Source organism: Pinus tabuliformis, chromosome 1_2 (genome assembly GCF_031772625.1).
Source record: "Pinus tabuliformis cultivar Carrire ecotype Pingquan chromosome 1_2, CPIR1, whole genome shotgun sequence".
Classification (NCBI taxonomy): domain Eukaryota; kingdom Viridiplantae; phylum Streptophyta; class Pinopsida; order Pinales; family Pinaceae; genus Pinus; species Pinus tabuliformis.
The window spans coordinates 1,188,369,040-1,188,386,413 of record NC_142298.1 but is presented as its reverse complement, the minus strand read 5'-3'; positions in this window follow the sequence as shown (position 1 = coordinate 1,188,386,413).

The window sequence follows — 17,374 nt, the reverse complement described above, 5'->3', positions numbered from 1 at the left end:
TTAGAACCAGAAGAAAAGGGAATGCTGATACGACTCAGTTAAATTAAAAGCAGAAAACTCCAACTCCTATTGCTAAGGAAAAAACAATAAGCAAAAATTCTTCTCCTAAGGCTTCACAGCCAAATCCATCTTCATCAAACCTTCCATCTACATCAAAGATCCTGGTATTTACTGATACCATGGAGTATAATATTGTGGAATACATGAAGAAAAATAGGGCCAATATTTCACTACATGGACTTAGAAAACTGAAGCAACAAAAGAAAATACTACTTAGAGAACTAAATGCAGTCCCTACTTCGCCCCTACCTACTGTTGTTGTATCTCAAGATGCTAAAGGCATGGGTAAACCCCCCACTTATTCAAACAAAGTCGACCCTATAGATGTCATCCTAATCAGTGACAGATCTAATTCACACATTCCTCCTTTCCTCTTAACTTATGAAATTTTCAATAGGAACCTTCATAATTGTTTGATTGACTCAGGAGCCTCTTCTAATATAATGCCGACAACAGTCTGTGCTAAGTTAAACGTCACTCCTCAAAAGTTTGTCGTTGACATAGTACAACTTGACATAATCAAGGTAGAGGTCTTAGGGGAATTAAATTTAGTTGGCATTCAAATTTCCTCAAATACCAAAGTCTGTCAAATATTTGATATATTGGTCGCTGACATTCCTAAATTTTATGGTCTAATTCTAAGTAGAGACTGGTATGAGAAACTCCATGGATATTTTGCTACAGACTGGTCTCACATGTGGTTTCCCTATAATGGAAAGCCAAATAAAATTCGAGTTGACTGAGAGAAACACCTAAAACATATAGTGACTGAATTTGAAGGTGATAATGAGCCGGTAGCATTCAATAATAACATTATTGGTAATTATTCGGCTGAGTCATTTTTAGGGAACTTTAAAGCACACAATTCTCCCTTTTTGGATAATTTTTTCATCTCACAAGTTGAAAATTTCTCACAGACAGATGCTTCCAAATGTAAAAAAATTGTAAATAAACCTGTAGTTAACACTTTATTTTGGACTTTATACTTTGATGGTTCCAAATCTAACGATGGCGCAGGAGATGGTTGCATTTTAATCAGCTCAGAAGGAGAAAAGACCATGTTAGCTTGCAGATTAGAATTTGAGTGTGTAAACAATACCATAGAATACAAGGGATTGGTTCAAGGATTATATAAAGCAATTGGCCTTGACACCAAATATACGCAAGTTTTTTGAGACTCGGAAATTGTCATTAAACAGGTAAGAAATATTATCCACTACCTTTCTGGACATCTTAAGCATTATCAATCATTAGTCCAGGATCTTACATCACATTTTTTGGCATTTAATATTTCTCTTGTACCTAGAATGCAAAATGCTAGTGCTGATCTGTTAGCTAATGTTGCATCAAAACTCATACCATATGAGGATTATAGTCCTGATAGATTTTCCATTGAATTACTTTTTAGACCATCTATTCTGACAATGTCACTAATTGGCGAGTCTTCAACAATGGTTACGATATTGTAAATTTTCTAACATCAGAGGGGTCATATGATGACCAAATCATAGATGAAAATAAGCACGACCTTTAGTTAAAGAAGAACGCTGATGAAAATCCAATACCCAAAACTGTAGTCAAATTAGAAGATCTTTATGATATCAAAGACAGATTTAAGAAGGTAACTAATGCCAAAATCCAAAGCTCAACCCTGAGATTTGAATTAGTGAACCTTGGAACTGATGACAAGTTTTAGAACATTAATCTAGGTCTCGACCTATCCTCTGATGAAATATCATCATTTATTCGATTGTTAAAGAAACACAGAGGCATCTTTGCCTAGGATTATTCTGATCTCAAAACTTATGATACCTCTGGCATACAACACACCATTCCTATGATCTCTAATGATAAACTAGTGCAGCAAAAAATAAGGAAAATTCACCCAAACCTCGAAAGTCAAATCAAATCGGAGCTGAATAAACTCGTTAAGGCCAGAATCATATTTCCTGTTAGGCATTCGAAATGGGTATCCACTTTAGTGCTTGTTAGGAAAAATAATGGAGACAATAGTATATGTATAGATTTTAGAAATTTAAGTAAAGCATGTCAGAAAGACAACTTTCCACTGCCAACCATGGAACAAGTGCTGCAGTCAGTAGACGGTTCTGAGCTCATGTCATTTCTTGATGGATTTTAGGGATATAACAAAATATTGGTCCATCCAGATGATAGATTGAAAACCATGTTCAGACTTCAATGGGGAACATATTCTTATCAAAAAATGACTTTTGGTTTGATTAATGCAAGGGCCACATTTCAAAGAGTTATGGATATAGCCTTTAAAGGACTCATTAACAAATCAGTTGTTATTTACGTGGATGATATCACTGTCTATTCCAGAAAGAGAAGAATCCATTTAAACGACCTTAAGCAGATATTTGAATGATGCAAGAAATATGGGATCTCGCTCAATCCAAAGAAGTCTTACTTTGCCTTAAGCAAAGGTAATATTTTAGGATTTTTCGTATCAAAAAAGGGTATTTATATCGATCCAGAAAGGAATAAGGAAATTGAGAAAATCCCCTTACCCCATAATAATAAATCAATGCTGTCTTTCTTTGGTCAAATAAACTTTGTAAAAAGATATGTCCCTCACTTTTCACAAATAGTTTTACCTTTACAGTCTATGATTAAGAAAAAATCAGTTTTCAAGTGGGGTCACAATGAAAGAGAAGAATTTGATTTAATCAAACAAGCTATTATCAACGCTCCCTCCGTGAAAACTCCCAGTTTTTCCAATCATTTTGTTTTATACACATTTTCTTCTTAAACATCAAATGTTGCCATTTTGACACAAATTAATGATCAACAGATAGAATCACCAATCTCGTTTTTTAGTTCAAATCTACAAGGTGCCGAATTAAATTACTCTGTTGTGGAAAAACAGGTCTTTTCTATTTTTAAGTCAATAAAGAATTTCAAACCATTTCTCATTAAAAATCACACCAAAATCATAGTTCCATTCTCAGCAGTAAGGCAATTACTAGTGCAAATGGAAGTAGGAGAAAAAAGGGCCCACTCGATAATTGCACTACAAGAATACGATGTCAAAATTAGACTAGCTAAAATTGTTAGAGGTCAAGGTTTTTGCAGAATGTTATCTGGAGCATCCAACTTACTAGCAGAAGAAGATTCAGGTGATGATATGCAAATATCGGAGGTAAGCCTCAACGATAATGAATCTCAATATGCTGATATCATATTTTATTTAAAAAATGGATATGCCCCTATGCAGCTTAGTTGCAAAAGAAAAAGGGCTTTGAGATTGAAAGCAAAGAAATACGAAATTGTCAATGATGCTTTAATTAGAAAAAAATATGATTATGTTTTGCTAAGGTGCCTTGAAAAATCTGAGGCAGAAAAGGCTTTACAGGAACTTCATGATAGGCTAGTTGGTGGACACTTTGGAGGAGACACAAGAACACATAAAATCCTGCATGCTGGCTACTACTGGCCAACCTTGTTCAAGGACGTACATGAATATGTAAGGAAGTGAAAACCCTATCAAATTGTTGTTGGAAGACAAAGGAAACCTACATTTCCATTACAACCAGTCAACATTGAATAACCATTTGAGCAATGGAGACTAGACATAATAGGTGAGATCGTTCCTCACTCTTAAAATCAATATAGATACATCCTTACAACAACTTATCACTTTATTAAATGGATGGAAGAAATTCCACTAAAGGTAACCAATTATGAGAACATTATCGAATTTATTGATTAATTTATCATTACCAGATTTGGCCTATCAACTGCTGTGATGTTTGAAAATGCATCTTGTTTCACAGGAAACACTATGATAAAATTCACTCTCAAAAGAGGTTTCAAAATCAAGTATTCTACTAACTATTATCCTGAAGGAAATGGTTTAGCCGAATCAACCAATAAAAACCTCATTATGATCATTAAACGAAATATTGATCAGAGTCAAAGAAACTGGCATAAATATTTAACATTTGCTCTATGGGAAGATCAGATAACACAGAAGGCCTCAATAGGCACTTCTCCATTTAATCTGGTCTATGGGAAAGAAGTTGTTCTTCCTACAAATATAGTTATTCCCTCTCTAGCCCTAGTTCAATTTATTGAAGAAACTCCTTCTTCTTTGCAATTAAGGCAATCAAAAATCCTCAAACTCGAAGAAGAAAGAGAGAAAGCCAAAATCGTACATGCCCATCATCAACAATTAGTTAAATCTTCCTTTGATGCAAATTCTGTAAGCCCAAAATCATTTCAACTTGGAGACCTTGTATTGAAGTGGGATAAAGCACACAAGGAAAAATGTAAGCATACCAAATTCCAAAGAATGTGGCTTGGACCATTTCAAATTACAGAACAAATTGGCCCATCAATATTTCTATTGCAAGATTTATCATGCAAGAGAGATTCTCTGCCTGTGAATGGGCAGATTTTGAAAAAATATTTTTCATAGGAGATAACCTCTTCTATCCCCTGTACATTATCACCTTTACTTTTCCTAGGAAAATAAAAGTTAAATAGTATTTACTTTTGGCCTTACAATAAAAATCTCTTGAAATATTTTGATTTTTCGCTTTTATAAGTGGATATTGTTAAGGAAATAATTATAACATTTGAAAATTAACTAGGTTCTATCTCTCTGAAATTTTCTTGTTTCCACCAAAATTATTTATTCTTTGAGAAACCTCCAACTTTATAAAAAACTTTTGTTCTACTATTAGTCAAGAAAAGTATCTTTAACAAAGTAAAGACTCTTTGTAGATAAGCATCTTTAACTCTATAATTGTCATCCATAACTCTTAAGGAGTCAATGGTTCTCCCCATCCAGTAACATTTTCTCTTTTTAGAGTGTAATTCTAAAATATACTGAAACTTAAAAGATAAGAGGTCTCATCAAGAGCTTGCTTACCATGTTCATAGGGAAATAATAGACTGGCATTACCAATACTGCATACCAAAACAGGGTAATGGCTTGAGATTATTTTAATCAAAAGACAAGGGGTCTCATCACGAGCCAGCTTATTCAGTTGAATTACAATCGGTGAATGGCATTATCACTATTTGGACACCAAACCAAGACGATGCCTTTTAAGTAATAAAAAAGAAAAAAATTTCAAAAAAATAAATTGTTTAAAAAAGAAAAAAGGAGAATAAGTATATGATTTTGAATTTATCTCTAAAAGCTGCACTCTTATCTGGATGGGACACTGAATCATTGCTGGTTAAAAGGTAACACTGTCGAGGCTATGGATGCCTGCTGGCAGCAGAGGCTCTACCTGTGACAAATAACTACATCTAAAATTTGATCTGCAAAAACCCCCTACTTCATATTTAAACTAAGTAAAGACTGATATAGAAAAAGGAATTTTCATTTTTAAGAGGATATCAAATGAATTGTAATTAGGTGAGTTTGTTCTTTTATTCAGAGAAATATTACTTATATTAAATTTCATATAATTCTTATTTCCTGAACTATCTTTATTTTGAAAGTTTTATAAATTTCAAAATTATCAGAGATAACTAGTTCCTGCAGTGAATCACCAATTGTTGTACTTTTCAACAACACCCCCCCCCCCCCCATTTATTATATAAATAGTTAGTATTATATTAATAAATGGGGACCCTTAAAAAAAATTCAAAAACTTAGCAAATAAAAGCTTGCATTTTGAAACTATTCGGAATAAAACCTTAGACAAACTTAAGATATTAAGCCAAGTCACTTTATGACTAGGCATTCTTGCCTTATCACAAATCGCATGATCCAAAGTAACAAAGGTTAGTCATGAGTGGGAGTCTGCGAAACGTGATAAAATACCCCCTTAAAAAACCGAAGGCAACGTTGAACTTTTTTATAAAACTTAAGGCTTAGAATATTCCTTATAAAATAAAGTATTTATCGCAATCGCATCACGACTTTGACAAAGGCACAAACATGCAAACCATAAAAAACTGTGAATTGTGATGTGGTATGGACCAGGCATAATAATGAAGATTGTTATAACTTGAATTAAGTCCGACATATCGCGAAATAGTTGTTTTAATGGAATAACCATCTGTTTAAAGGAAATGCGCTTGAAAAAGTAAAAAGTATGCTGGTCATAAAAAATCGCAAAATACCAAAGCAACTTTGAATTGGTCTATTCCCGATAACATGATATCACCAATATTGCGATTTGTGATATTGCAATTTGCAATTTGGGATATTTCAATATTGCAATTTTTGATATTATGATATTACGATTCATCGCAATCGCATTTAACACATACCAATTTGAAATATTATTTAGAAAGTTGCGATGCGATGTTTTGATGAGTCATAAAGGAAATCACACGTAGGCCTTAATGACTAGTTAATAAGGTTTAACTATGTTTACTCTTTTAACGGCTCGAGAATATTTATATATTTTTACATGTATTTGAAATAAAAGCTTCATCCTTACATTCTTTCAGAATTTACTGTGTTATTTTTCCTCTTTCATTATTGCTCTGCATTTCACTCTATTTTCTCCATTGCAAATTTCAAGAAATTTCCGAAGAAAACAACGCTAAAAAAATGGTTAAGAAAGGAAAGAAGACTGCAGAGGCTAATGTGTTTGAGGATTCAGACATGCTTCCACTCTTCTCTAATACAAAATGCAACAAGGATGGCGAGACTACATCATGGGAGGCAATGTATAATTTATTGGAGGAAGAAAACCCAAAGGTCCTAGAAACTAAAGCAATAACAGATGCTGAGGTTTCATCCGAGGCTTATTATTTTGAAGCAGCATGTTCATTCCTGCATAGAATAGATGCAAGGCCTAAAATCTTGCCATACACTAATATGGTAAGATGGATTATTGACAATGTCGACATTTCAGATAGAACATTCAGTAATTCCAGGCATGAAGTCATGGGGTCATTTACTCCAGACAATTTACGCTGACTGTACCATCTGCCAGAACCACAAAATCTCTATGATAAAGCGTTTATTGAGCATTTTTCCAAAGAAAATGAAGACCTGATGGATGTCATGCAGAATTGGAGGTCTCGCTCCAGCAAGTTTAAATGAGAGTAAAATGGTATGTACTCAATTGCACCTCTGTCAACCCCACATAATTTTGTAGCTGCAATGATGTGGAGGCTATTTGGAAAGGTTGACAGTACCAAATTTTCTATTGAATGGGTTCCATTGATTGATGCGCTATTAGTGCTATAATTATGAACTGGGACAATATTTTGTAAGACAATTTGGTTATGACCATTAGAGAATACATGCATAATAGAATTAGCTCCTCTCGGGTTATCACTCCCTTTTAAATGAGTGCATATGTTATGGATGCTATAATTTTTTGTTCAGATTTTCCAATCATGGGCTGGAAATGGACTCTACAAGACCCTACTCCCATCCATGTTTATCATAAGATTTTGTGGGAACCACAGTTTAGCTCCCACTTTTACAATATTTTTCATGGCATTATGTTGCCAATTTACCAAAACATTTTTTATAAGAAAGCCCCCAGGCTATCAGAGGAAGCTAAAAAAGACATCTTATTGGTGGCAAGATGGTTTGGCGAGGAATTATTTACTTATATCATATTTTTTGGGAGTATTACAGCTCTGCATGTTCTTCCATTTTATGTTCCTAATAAATGATTGGCAAGAGAGACTGCCTATCAAACAATGGGGGATGGTATTACCAAAACCCTCAAAGAAATGAAGAAATCCATATGGCCGACCTTCCCAGTGCAATGTGGTGCTTTTGCATTACTTTATGTTGGGCATGCAGCAAAATAGATACAGAACATCACATCCCTAAATATGGTTACTTACTAGGAAGATAGTATGACCCTAACAAGTTCACCCGAAACTTCACTAATATGGTCAAATTCAAACAATTTATTCATGAGGACGATGAGTTCGATGATCTCTTTGAGGCAACTGAGACATTTTCACAAGTCTTACATTTAGCATCAATACAAATGATCCCAATGGACCTCAACTAATTCCACACATACATGAATAAAATACTAAAAAATGTCCCTTTGGATCTATTGCAAATCAAAGAAATAAGAGAACCCACTCCTAGCGTAAGCCTGGAGAAAAGTTTCAAGCATAATTATGATGAGGAATCTTAAGAGAAGTCAATTCAAGGTTCAAAAGACTCTGAACACCAATCTTAGAATAAGGAAGAAAGCCCTGAGAAGAATACAAAAGAAAGTGCTGAAGAAACGGCCAAAAAGGCTTCAATTGAGGAACACATGGAGAATTACTCCACACAGGCTCAAACAGAAAAGATCAAAGTCATTGATCTGGATCAAGAATTGGAGAAATTTAACAAAAAGGTCCAAACGCAGTGTATAGAGATCAGTCTTGAAGGAACATCTGGATTTCAAACTCCTATACAAACTCAGCAGGTTATAAACCCAGAAACAACAATACGAGGAGTTACAACTACTCAGGATATTGAAATCATCCCAGCCTACCCAAATTCAGAGATTGTTTTAAAGATTGAGCAAATACCCCCACTGGATATATTCTATAGTCCAAAACATAAGGCTGTAGTGAATAGGAAAAGGAAATTGGATGCATCAGCAGCAACAACTCTTGAAAATGAATCAATGGAGGCAATATGGAAAGACACCCCCATCGATCCATCAGAAAATATTACAAAGTTATCACAATTTGGAGGCGCCTATGCAACTGCAACAATTGATAAGGAAACAAAAGTTCGGCTTTTGCTTAAAGAAAAAGAAGAAAGAGTCTAGCTGTTGGAACAACGACTTGAGATGGAAAGATAGAGCACCAATAGACAAGCATAGATGTAGATGGCACAACTTAAAAAAGATTTTGAGAAAATGAGATTACAGCATCAAGCAGACATTGCTGAGAAGTACTAACAGATTCATCAAATGCATAATGTAATAGATAGACTCAGAGACAACCCTCAAACAGAGGAATTCATTAAAGAATCACTTGAACTAAATACTTTGTTGTCACAACAATAAGAAGTATTCTGCCGAAAAATATCATTGATCAATCCATATTTTGAAACAAGTGATATATTAACCAATCAAGTGGTTGATCAGAGATTAGAATATGAAGAGGTCAATAAGAGGATTTCAAAGTTTATCTTTTGGCAGGAATCTGAAGAAGGTAGAAAAGTCGATCTGCCAAAGATCGAGGAGTCCCACAAGGATATTTTATTCACAGATTGGGGCATACAGTTAAAGCAAGCAGAAATGGAAACAACAAGAATAACTAGTACAAAAAACAATAGAATTGAGGTTGTGATTGAAACCTTCATAGTGCCAATCTCATTAAAGAATGCATGCTAGAAGTTCTCCCAGACATCAAACAGTTAGAGAAACAGTGGAAAGAGATTGCCAAAATGCAAGTTGAGGAAATCAAACAACTGTCTAAGCTTGACTGGGATAGCTACTGATAGTTTCTCGTAAAACCACATAGTGAATGGATGACTCTACATTGTCTAACAAATTCCACTCAAAATATGGTGCCACCACTCTCTGATGTTGTATTTATGGGACAATTAAGATTTAGAATTGGCTAGCCACCCCAGGTGAAGCCAATGATAGATATCTGCGAACTCAAGGACCGAATGGCTGATTAGAACCATTCAATTTGAAGAAGCTCGTCATCATTTTATTTTCTATTTTATTTTTTATTTTACTTATTCTGAGGAAGGTTGTTTGAAACCTCGTCAACTTTTTATGTAATAATTTATTTTTGATACATATTTTGTATTATTTAAACCTCTCTCATGCATTTACAGAGGGGTCTAGAATTTTATCAAAAAACACTTTGCAAAGGCTTGCACTTATGTAATTTTGCGACTGTCTTGATGGAAAAATTGGAACAAGATCTTGATTTTCTAAGAGATTGAAGCATACTCTACTCAATTTGGACTTTTGTGCTCTTAGAGTATATTTAGTTGAAAAGAAGCAGATCAATATTGCTGACTTCATGAGTAGAACCTCTCATATTTGGTACTTCTATCTTTATGGTTGTGTTTTGTTTATGAATTGGCAGTAATATTTCTTAGATTGTGTTATGTATGAAATCTGAGATACAGTTTGACATTATTTCACTTTTGTAAAATGTTTTTGCTGTGATTCCTTATTGAGTACATAAGAAATTGACATATGCAATATAATTATCACAAATTATTTTTCCTAACTATTTAGTAAAAATAATTATCATTAACAATTTCTTCTCTTATAGCAATTGAATGATGTTTATTACCTCTTGCTCTAAGATATCTTTGTAGATCGCATGACTCAAGTTATTCCTGGGTATATATTAAGATAATGTTAGAATAGATAGATGCATGTGTTTGATTGTTTAATTAGATCATTTTAGTTAATTCATTTCCCATTATACCTTATATCAAACCAACATCATTATCATATCAATTCTTGTTGGGAAACTGGTTCCATTATCCCCAGTCGGGGCCACCATACCAAACGAAAAAGGAGTTGCTTCCAATTCCGAACCGGGTGGTTATCCCCCATGCTGTTGCAACAAAATTCCAGGGCTTCAACAGATCCTACACCGGGGAGATCCCCTTTGTTGTTGGCGGAGAATTCCAACCCATCAATAGGCCTCTAGATGCATAACATGGTTATGTATGGTGAATGGGTGTTATCGAGTGCATTAAGGGGTCGATTGATCCAAGTGGATATTGGTGGCCACCCGCCTATTCCAGTTGGAACTCCACCATTGTACCATTATTTCTTTTAGTTTTTGTAATCTTAGCACAATTTACTATTTTTGGCATTTTTTTGGGTCCTTAACTTCCGAAGCCGTTTTGAGGCCTTAAATGACATTTTTTTGGAAAATAGGAAAACATGGATCTTTGACTACATTTAAAGTTGAAATTTATAGTCCTTGGATATATATTTCTAATGAGGTATCCTTCGCATCAAACAACGATCGTATGTGAAAGTTATGACCCGGGAAGTTGATGTATCAATTTACCCCAACGGGGCCCATAGTTTTGGCGCTTCATCTCCTAGGGTTAGGTTTTTGGATGTTTAGGGTTTTCCATTATTTCTCAATAATAAATAGGACTTCGAGCCTCATTGTAACACAGTTCAGAGGTATGTAGCCACCACATATCTTCTTAGAGATCAGCTACGATCGCCCAAGATAATTTATTTCCATTCTATATGTAAGCATATTTTAGTTCTTTGATATTAATGAAATGAAGTTTTATTTCTACTGCATCTTTGTGTTTTTGTTTATATTTGTATTCTATTGCATTCTTTCATAATTTTGGATTAGTGGTATCATAGCGGTATGCTCTTTCTCTATTTTTCTTTGCATGTCCCCATTGATGTCAAGGTATACGGAGTTAGGGCTCTGTTGAATCCCCGAAAATCGGGTCGAAAACAAGGGGGATACCCGCCTGGTTCAGACCTTGGTTGGCAGCTCCCTATCCGTTTGGTATAGCGGGTCCGACTGGGGATAATGGGACCAGTTTCCCAATCTATGAGTGTGTGTGTGTAGAATTTGATGTCGCTGATCTAACAGTTCCTATTTAAGATATTCTAGTTCAAACTTTAATCTAACACTATGCTATTGTAATCTAATAAACAGCACATCTAAATCTATACTAACCCGGGATGTAATTCTTCTATTATGCGATCTAAAGAGATTTCGAATAACAACTGGTAATAAAGATCATTCAGCGATTATAAGAAAGGAAATCAATCAAGATGAACCATTTCGCATAAAAAGTTAGACGAAACAGTTGTGAAAAACATATCGCATAATGAGCTATTCATACATTAAGCCTAAATAAATAGCTAACACCGTACAAAAGTGCCAAATGATAACTCAGGAATTCATGCAATAATACATAAACAACTAAAACTATATATCACTTTAACATATAAGCAGAAATGGTCAAGAGATAAAAGTACCATTTATGACTAGTCCTACTCATAAGCTTCAAGCAACAATGATTTATCTCTCCTTGCTCTAACATCCACTAAGAGTACAGAAGTGCAACATCAGTAGCAGATATCAAATGTAAACGTCAACAAATCTTGATCCATTCATTCACCAAAACCTCCTCTGAGGGTGCAAAAGTGCATGTTCTGAGGACAAGTTTTTGATAAATTTCTGGACCCTTCTCTAAATGCATGAGAAGGGTTTAAATACTACTTACTAAACCTAATAATAACTTATTTACAAAAATTTTAGGATACAGTTTAAATGACTGCCCTTTTTCTAAGCAAAAGTATTTCTAAAAATTAAATCTAATATCTAATTATTTCTGCATTTTCTCCTTAATGTTGCAAGCATTCAGTATTTGCCTAGGATAGTCGGCTGACTGTCTTCCGCTTTTGATTGAGCTATGAAAACAGAAATGGTAAGAGTTGGCACCATCTTTTCAGCAACATCAATGATATACTCGAGAGTCATCTTCTAACCATGTGGATTTACTGCGTATGCCCAGTAATAATCCAAGTTCAACTTGGTTAACCCTTGAATCGTTTTTGCCTTTTCTTTCAGATTTATGTTTCCAGTTTGTTCTTTACCATTGCTTTCTTGCATTTTTCAAGCTTACAAGTGACTGAGTAGTTAGAGGCTTTGCTTTTTGAGTAATTTTCTCAGCGATGCGCGATTAGCGCTAGGTGCATCGGAAACTGCCTCCGTTCCTTGATCCGGGCTTCTGTGATGCGTTTTTCGCCTTTAGCGCCTTTTCCTTCACCGGGTATAAGCTTCAAAATTTATAAAAATACTGCTTTCGTGAGCTCTTGACCTTGAGCTTTAAACTGCTTGTTGATATCAACATCGTTTTGTGAATCTGCGGCTCTGTTGCATGCAGGCGCCTTTTCTCTGTCTTTGAACATTGGAGTTTTACCCTTTTTCCTCGTAGCATCCTGCACATTGCTTTGCGTAACCTTTTGTTTTTCCTTCCTGCAGTTCACACATGAGGAGAGAGTAATGATAATAAAAATCGACAGGAAAGCTTTAAACTCTACGGATGTGCAAAAACACACCACCTGACGTGAACTGGCCCTTCGAAAAACACAAAACCGTCTTTCATTAACAACTGGCGTATAATTCATTAATTATCATTAAAGTGCGTATCCAGTTCTTGGTTTATGGAAAACTTTTCTTGAATGTTTAGCCGGGGAAAATCTGCGATGGAATGTTTCTGCGATTCGTATCACAGCATTGCAGTATCGCATTACCGCAAATTTCATTATGATGCGTTATCGCAAGGTTGCTCGATCGCGCTATCGCAAGATCGCGGATCGCAGTATCACAGTATCGCGAAATCGCAGATCGTTGTAATCGTTAATTGGTTATGTGTTTTTCATGCGACTTTTGCGATATGCGATATGCGACATCGCATATCGGCGATTTTTTAAGGTTTTCCAATGTGAGCATTTCTTAATGCATGCGATGTGATGTAGTTCGCGTCGCAATCTCGCAGTTTATCATTTTTACTCATAAGGAAATGTCCTATCATTCTTTGCGTGATGCGATGTTTCTTAAGGAGTAAAATATATGAGCCTTAATTGAATTTTTTACTAAGGGTCCCCACTTACCTAGTGTTATTGCTAATACTAAATAAGGAGGGGGGTTGTTGGTGGCCACAACAATTGGTGATTCACTTGGAAGAACCAGTTATCTTTGTTTTTTTGTTGAATTTTTCAAACTTCCAAAACAGAAAATTTTTCAGAAAATTAAACTTTATTATGGACAGATAAAGTACATTATGCTCTAAACCGTCAATGATATTTTGTTTCAACCATTTTCCACTTTGATTATTTGCTTCCTCAGGCTAGTCCTTGTATTTACATCAGTCATTACTTGGTCTTGTAAAGATAAAACAAAGTCTCCTCTGTAAACCAGTTTTTAAATATGCTCATTTGTCGTAGGTAGAGCCTCTGCTGCCAGCAGGCATTTATAGCCTCGATAGAGTTACCTGTTACCCAGCAATGATCCTGTATCCTACTTAAGGTAGCCTACAACTTTCAAAGAAAGATCCATATCCACACTTATTGCTTTGATTTTATTTTTATTCTTAAAGAACAATGTCTTGGTTTGGTAGCCAAATTATGACACAGTCATTCACTTGATTTATAAATTTGCTGAACAAGCTGGCTTGTGATGAGACCCCTTGTCTTTTGATTGCCACAATCTTGAGTCATTGCCCTGTTGTGGTGTACAGTATTGGCAAAGTTAGCAAATTATAATATCTGTGATAATGATAAGCCGGCTCATGATGAGACCTCTTATTCTTCAAGATAAAGTGTATCCTTGGGCTGTTCTTCTGAAAGTTGTGATTTCCTTAGCAGGGAGGAAGTCATTGTTTCCTTAAGATAGCTCTGGACGACAATAATAGAGTTTTTGGAAATAGCCTTTTTACAGAGAATATTTATTTTGTTATTGATACCTTTCATTGTACTGAGATAAAACAATTTCTTCACTAAAGGTCGTTTTCATCAAACTTTTTGAAGTTGAAACTAGTATCATATCTAGACTAGAGTTTTTAACTGTATCTATCAATAATAAAGATCAGTTTTCCAAAAGATTTTCTATTTATACAAGCGAAAAGTTCAAAATCTGAAAGAGAATTGGTGTCTTTTTCGTAACTGTCTAATGTAACCACTCACAACTGGTTTTATTATGAAAAAAGAAAAACAACTATTCTACAAAAATAGAAGAATAATCTTCTAGGGAAAATATTTCTTGAGAATTTGTCCATTAATAGGTAAAGGATCCCTCCTACCTGCTAAATCCTGTAATACAAATGTTGATGGACCTATGACTTCTACAATTTGAAAAGGAACAAGCCACATTCTTTGAAATTTTGTATGTTTGCCCTTTTCTTCATGTGCCTTGTCCCTCTTTAGAACTAAATCTCCCATCTGAAAATATTTTCTGGTCATTATGTTTGAATCAAAAGAGGATTTTACGAGTGCTTGATGATGAGCGTGTGTTTTCCTAGCCTGTTCTCGTTGTTCTTCTAATTTAATTATCTCCATTTGTCTCAGCTGTAAGGAGGAAGTGGGTACTTCATCAATGTATTGAACTAAAGACAAAGAGGGCATTGCTAAGTGAGTCGGAAGAACCACTTCTTTCCCATAAACTAAGTTGAAGGGAGAAGTGCCGATAGAAGCTTTTTGCGTTATTCGGTCTGCCCATAAAGCATATATCAAAGCCTTGTGCCAATTCTTCTGATTTTGGTCAACTGTTCTTTTAATAATCCTGATTAGGTTTTTATTTGTTGACTCAGCTAACCCATTACCTTGCGGGTAATAATTGGCCGAATATTTGAGTTTGAATCGTCTTTTAAGTGCGAATTCAGTCATTGCATTTCCAGAAAAGTATGATGCATTATCAAACATTAAAGCGGATGGCAATCCAAACCTGGTGATTATAAATTGATCTATGAACTCAATGATATTTTCAGAGTTAGCTGTCTTGAGCGAAACTGCTTCTACCCACTTAGTAAAATAACCTGTTGCTGTGAGGATGTATCTATGCTGCTTAGAAGAGTGAGGAATGATCTCACCTATTATGTCCAATCCCCACTGACTGAAAGGTTGCTCGATGTTTACCGGTTGTAGTGGCAAGGATGGCTTCTTTTGTCTTCCAGCAGTAGTTTGGCAGACTTGACATCTCCTCACGTAATTGTGCGAGTCTTTAAATAACGTGGGCCAGTAATATCCTGCGCGCAAGATTTTATGTGCAGTAGTATCTCCAGCATAGTGTCCGCCTGCCGGCCCATCATGGAGTTCCTGCAAAAATTTTTCAGCTTCAGCTTTCTCAAGACACCTCAGAAGAACAAAATCATAATTTTTTCTAAAAAGAATATCATTTATGAGCTGATATTGTTTGGCTTTCAATCTTAGAGCTCTTTTCTTAGTATGATCGAGGTGTGAAGGAGCATACCCATTCTTAAGATAATAAATGATATCAGCGTATAATGATTCTGCATCGTTTAGGCTTACCTCGCACATTTGTACCTCTTCAGATGGAATTTCAAAAATTTTCAATGCTCCAGCCAGCATTTTGCAGAAGCCTTGACCTCTTACAATGTTTGCTGGTTTAATCTCAATGTCATATTCCTATAAGGCAGTAACCCAATTGGCCCCTTTCTCACCCACATCCTTCTGTACTAGAAGATTCCTTACGGCTGGAAATGGTACTATAATCTTAGTATGGGTTTTGAGTAAGAAAGGTCTGAAGTATTTGACCGCTTTGAAAACAGCATAAGCCTGCTTCTCCACGTCTGAATAATTTAGTTTAGCACCCTGTAAATTTGAACTAAAAAACGCAATTGGGGCTTCTGCTTTTTCTTGATTTGCTTGAGTTAGTATCGCAGCATATGACTTATCTGAGGCAAATGTATATAAAATAAAAGGCTCTGAAAAATTCAGAGTTGCTAAAGATGGAGCATTAATAATAGCTTGTTTGATGAGGTTGAATGCTTCATGTTCATCTTGGCCTCATTTAAAATTTGAGTTCTTTTTAATCATGGTTTGCAAAGGAGACACGATTCGTGAAAAATCTGGAACGAATCTCTTTACAAAACTGATCTGACCAAGGGAAGATTGCATGACTTTTTTGTTGTGAGGTAGGGATATTTCAGAAATTTATTTGATTCTATCGGGATCGATGTGAATACCGGATTTTGACACTATGAATCCTAGAAGTTTCGCTTCACTTAGTGCGAAAAAATATTTCTTTGGGTTAAGTGAAATTCCATACCTTAAACATCGTTGAAAGATTTGTTTCAAGTCTTTGAGATGGTCGCTTCGCTTCTTCGAATACACTGTTATATCATCCAAATAAATTACTACAGATTTATTGACTAAACCTTTAAATGCGATGTCCATGGCTCTCTGAAATGTGGCACCAGCATTAATCAAACCAAATGGCATCTTTCGATATGCGTATGTGCCCCATTTAGTTCTCAATGTGGTTCTCAATTGATCATTAGGATGTACCAACACTTGATTGTATCCTGAAAATCCATCCAAGAAACACATTAATTCTGAGCCTGCCACTGCCTGTAGTATCTGTTCCATAGGTGGTAAAGGAAGATTATCTTTTTGACAGGCTTTGTTAAGGTTTCGAAAGTCAATACAAATCCTAATATCTTCGTTTTTCTTTCTAATAGGTACCATATTGGAGACCCATTTGGAATGTCTGACAAGAAAGATTATTCTGGCTTTCAATAACTTATTGAGCTCAATTTTTATCTGATTTTCTAAATTGGGGTGGAACTTTCTCAACTTTTGTTGGACAGGTTTTTCATTATCGATCATGGGAATAGTATGATGGATGATGGAAGTGT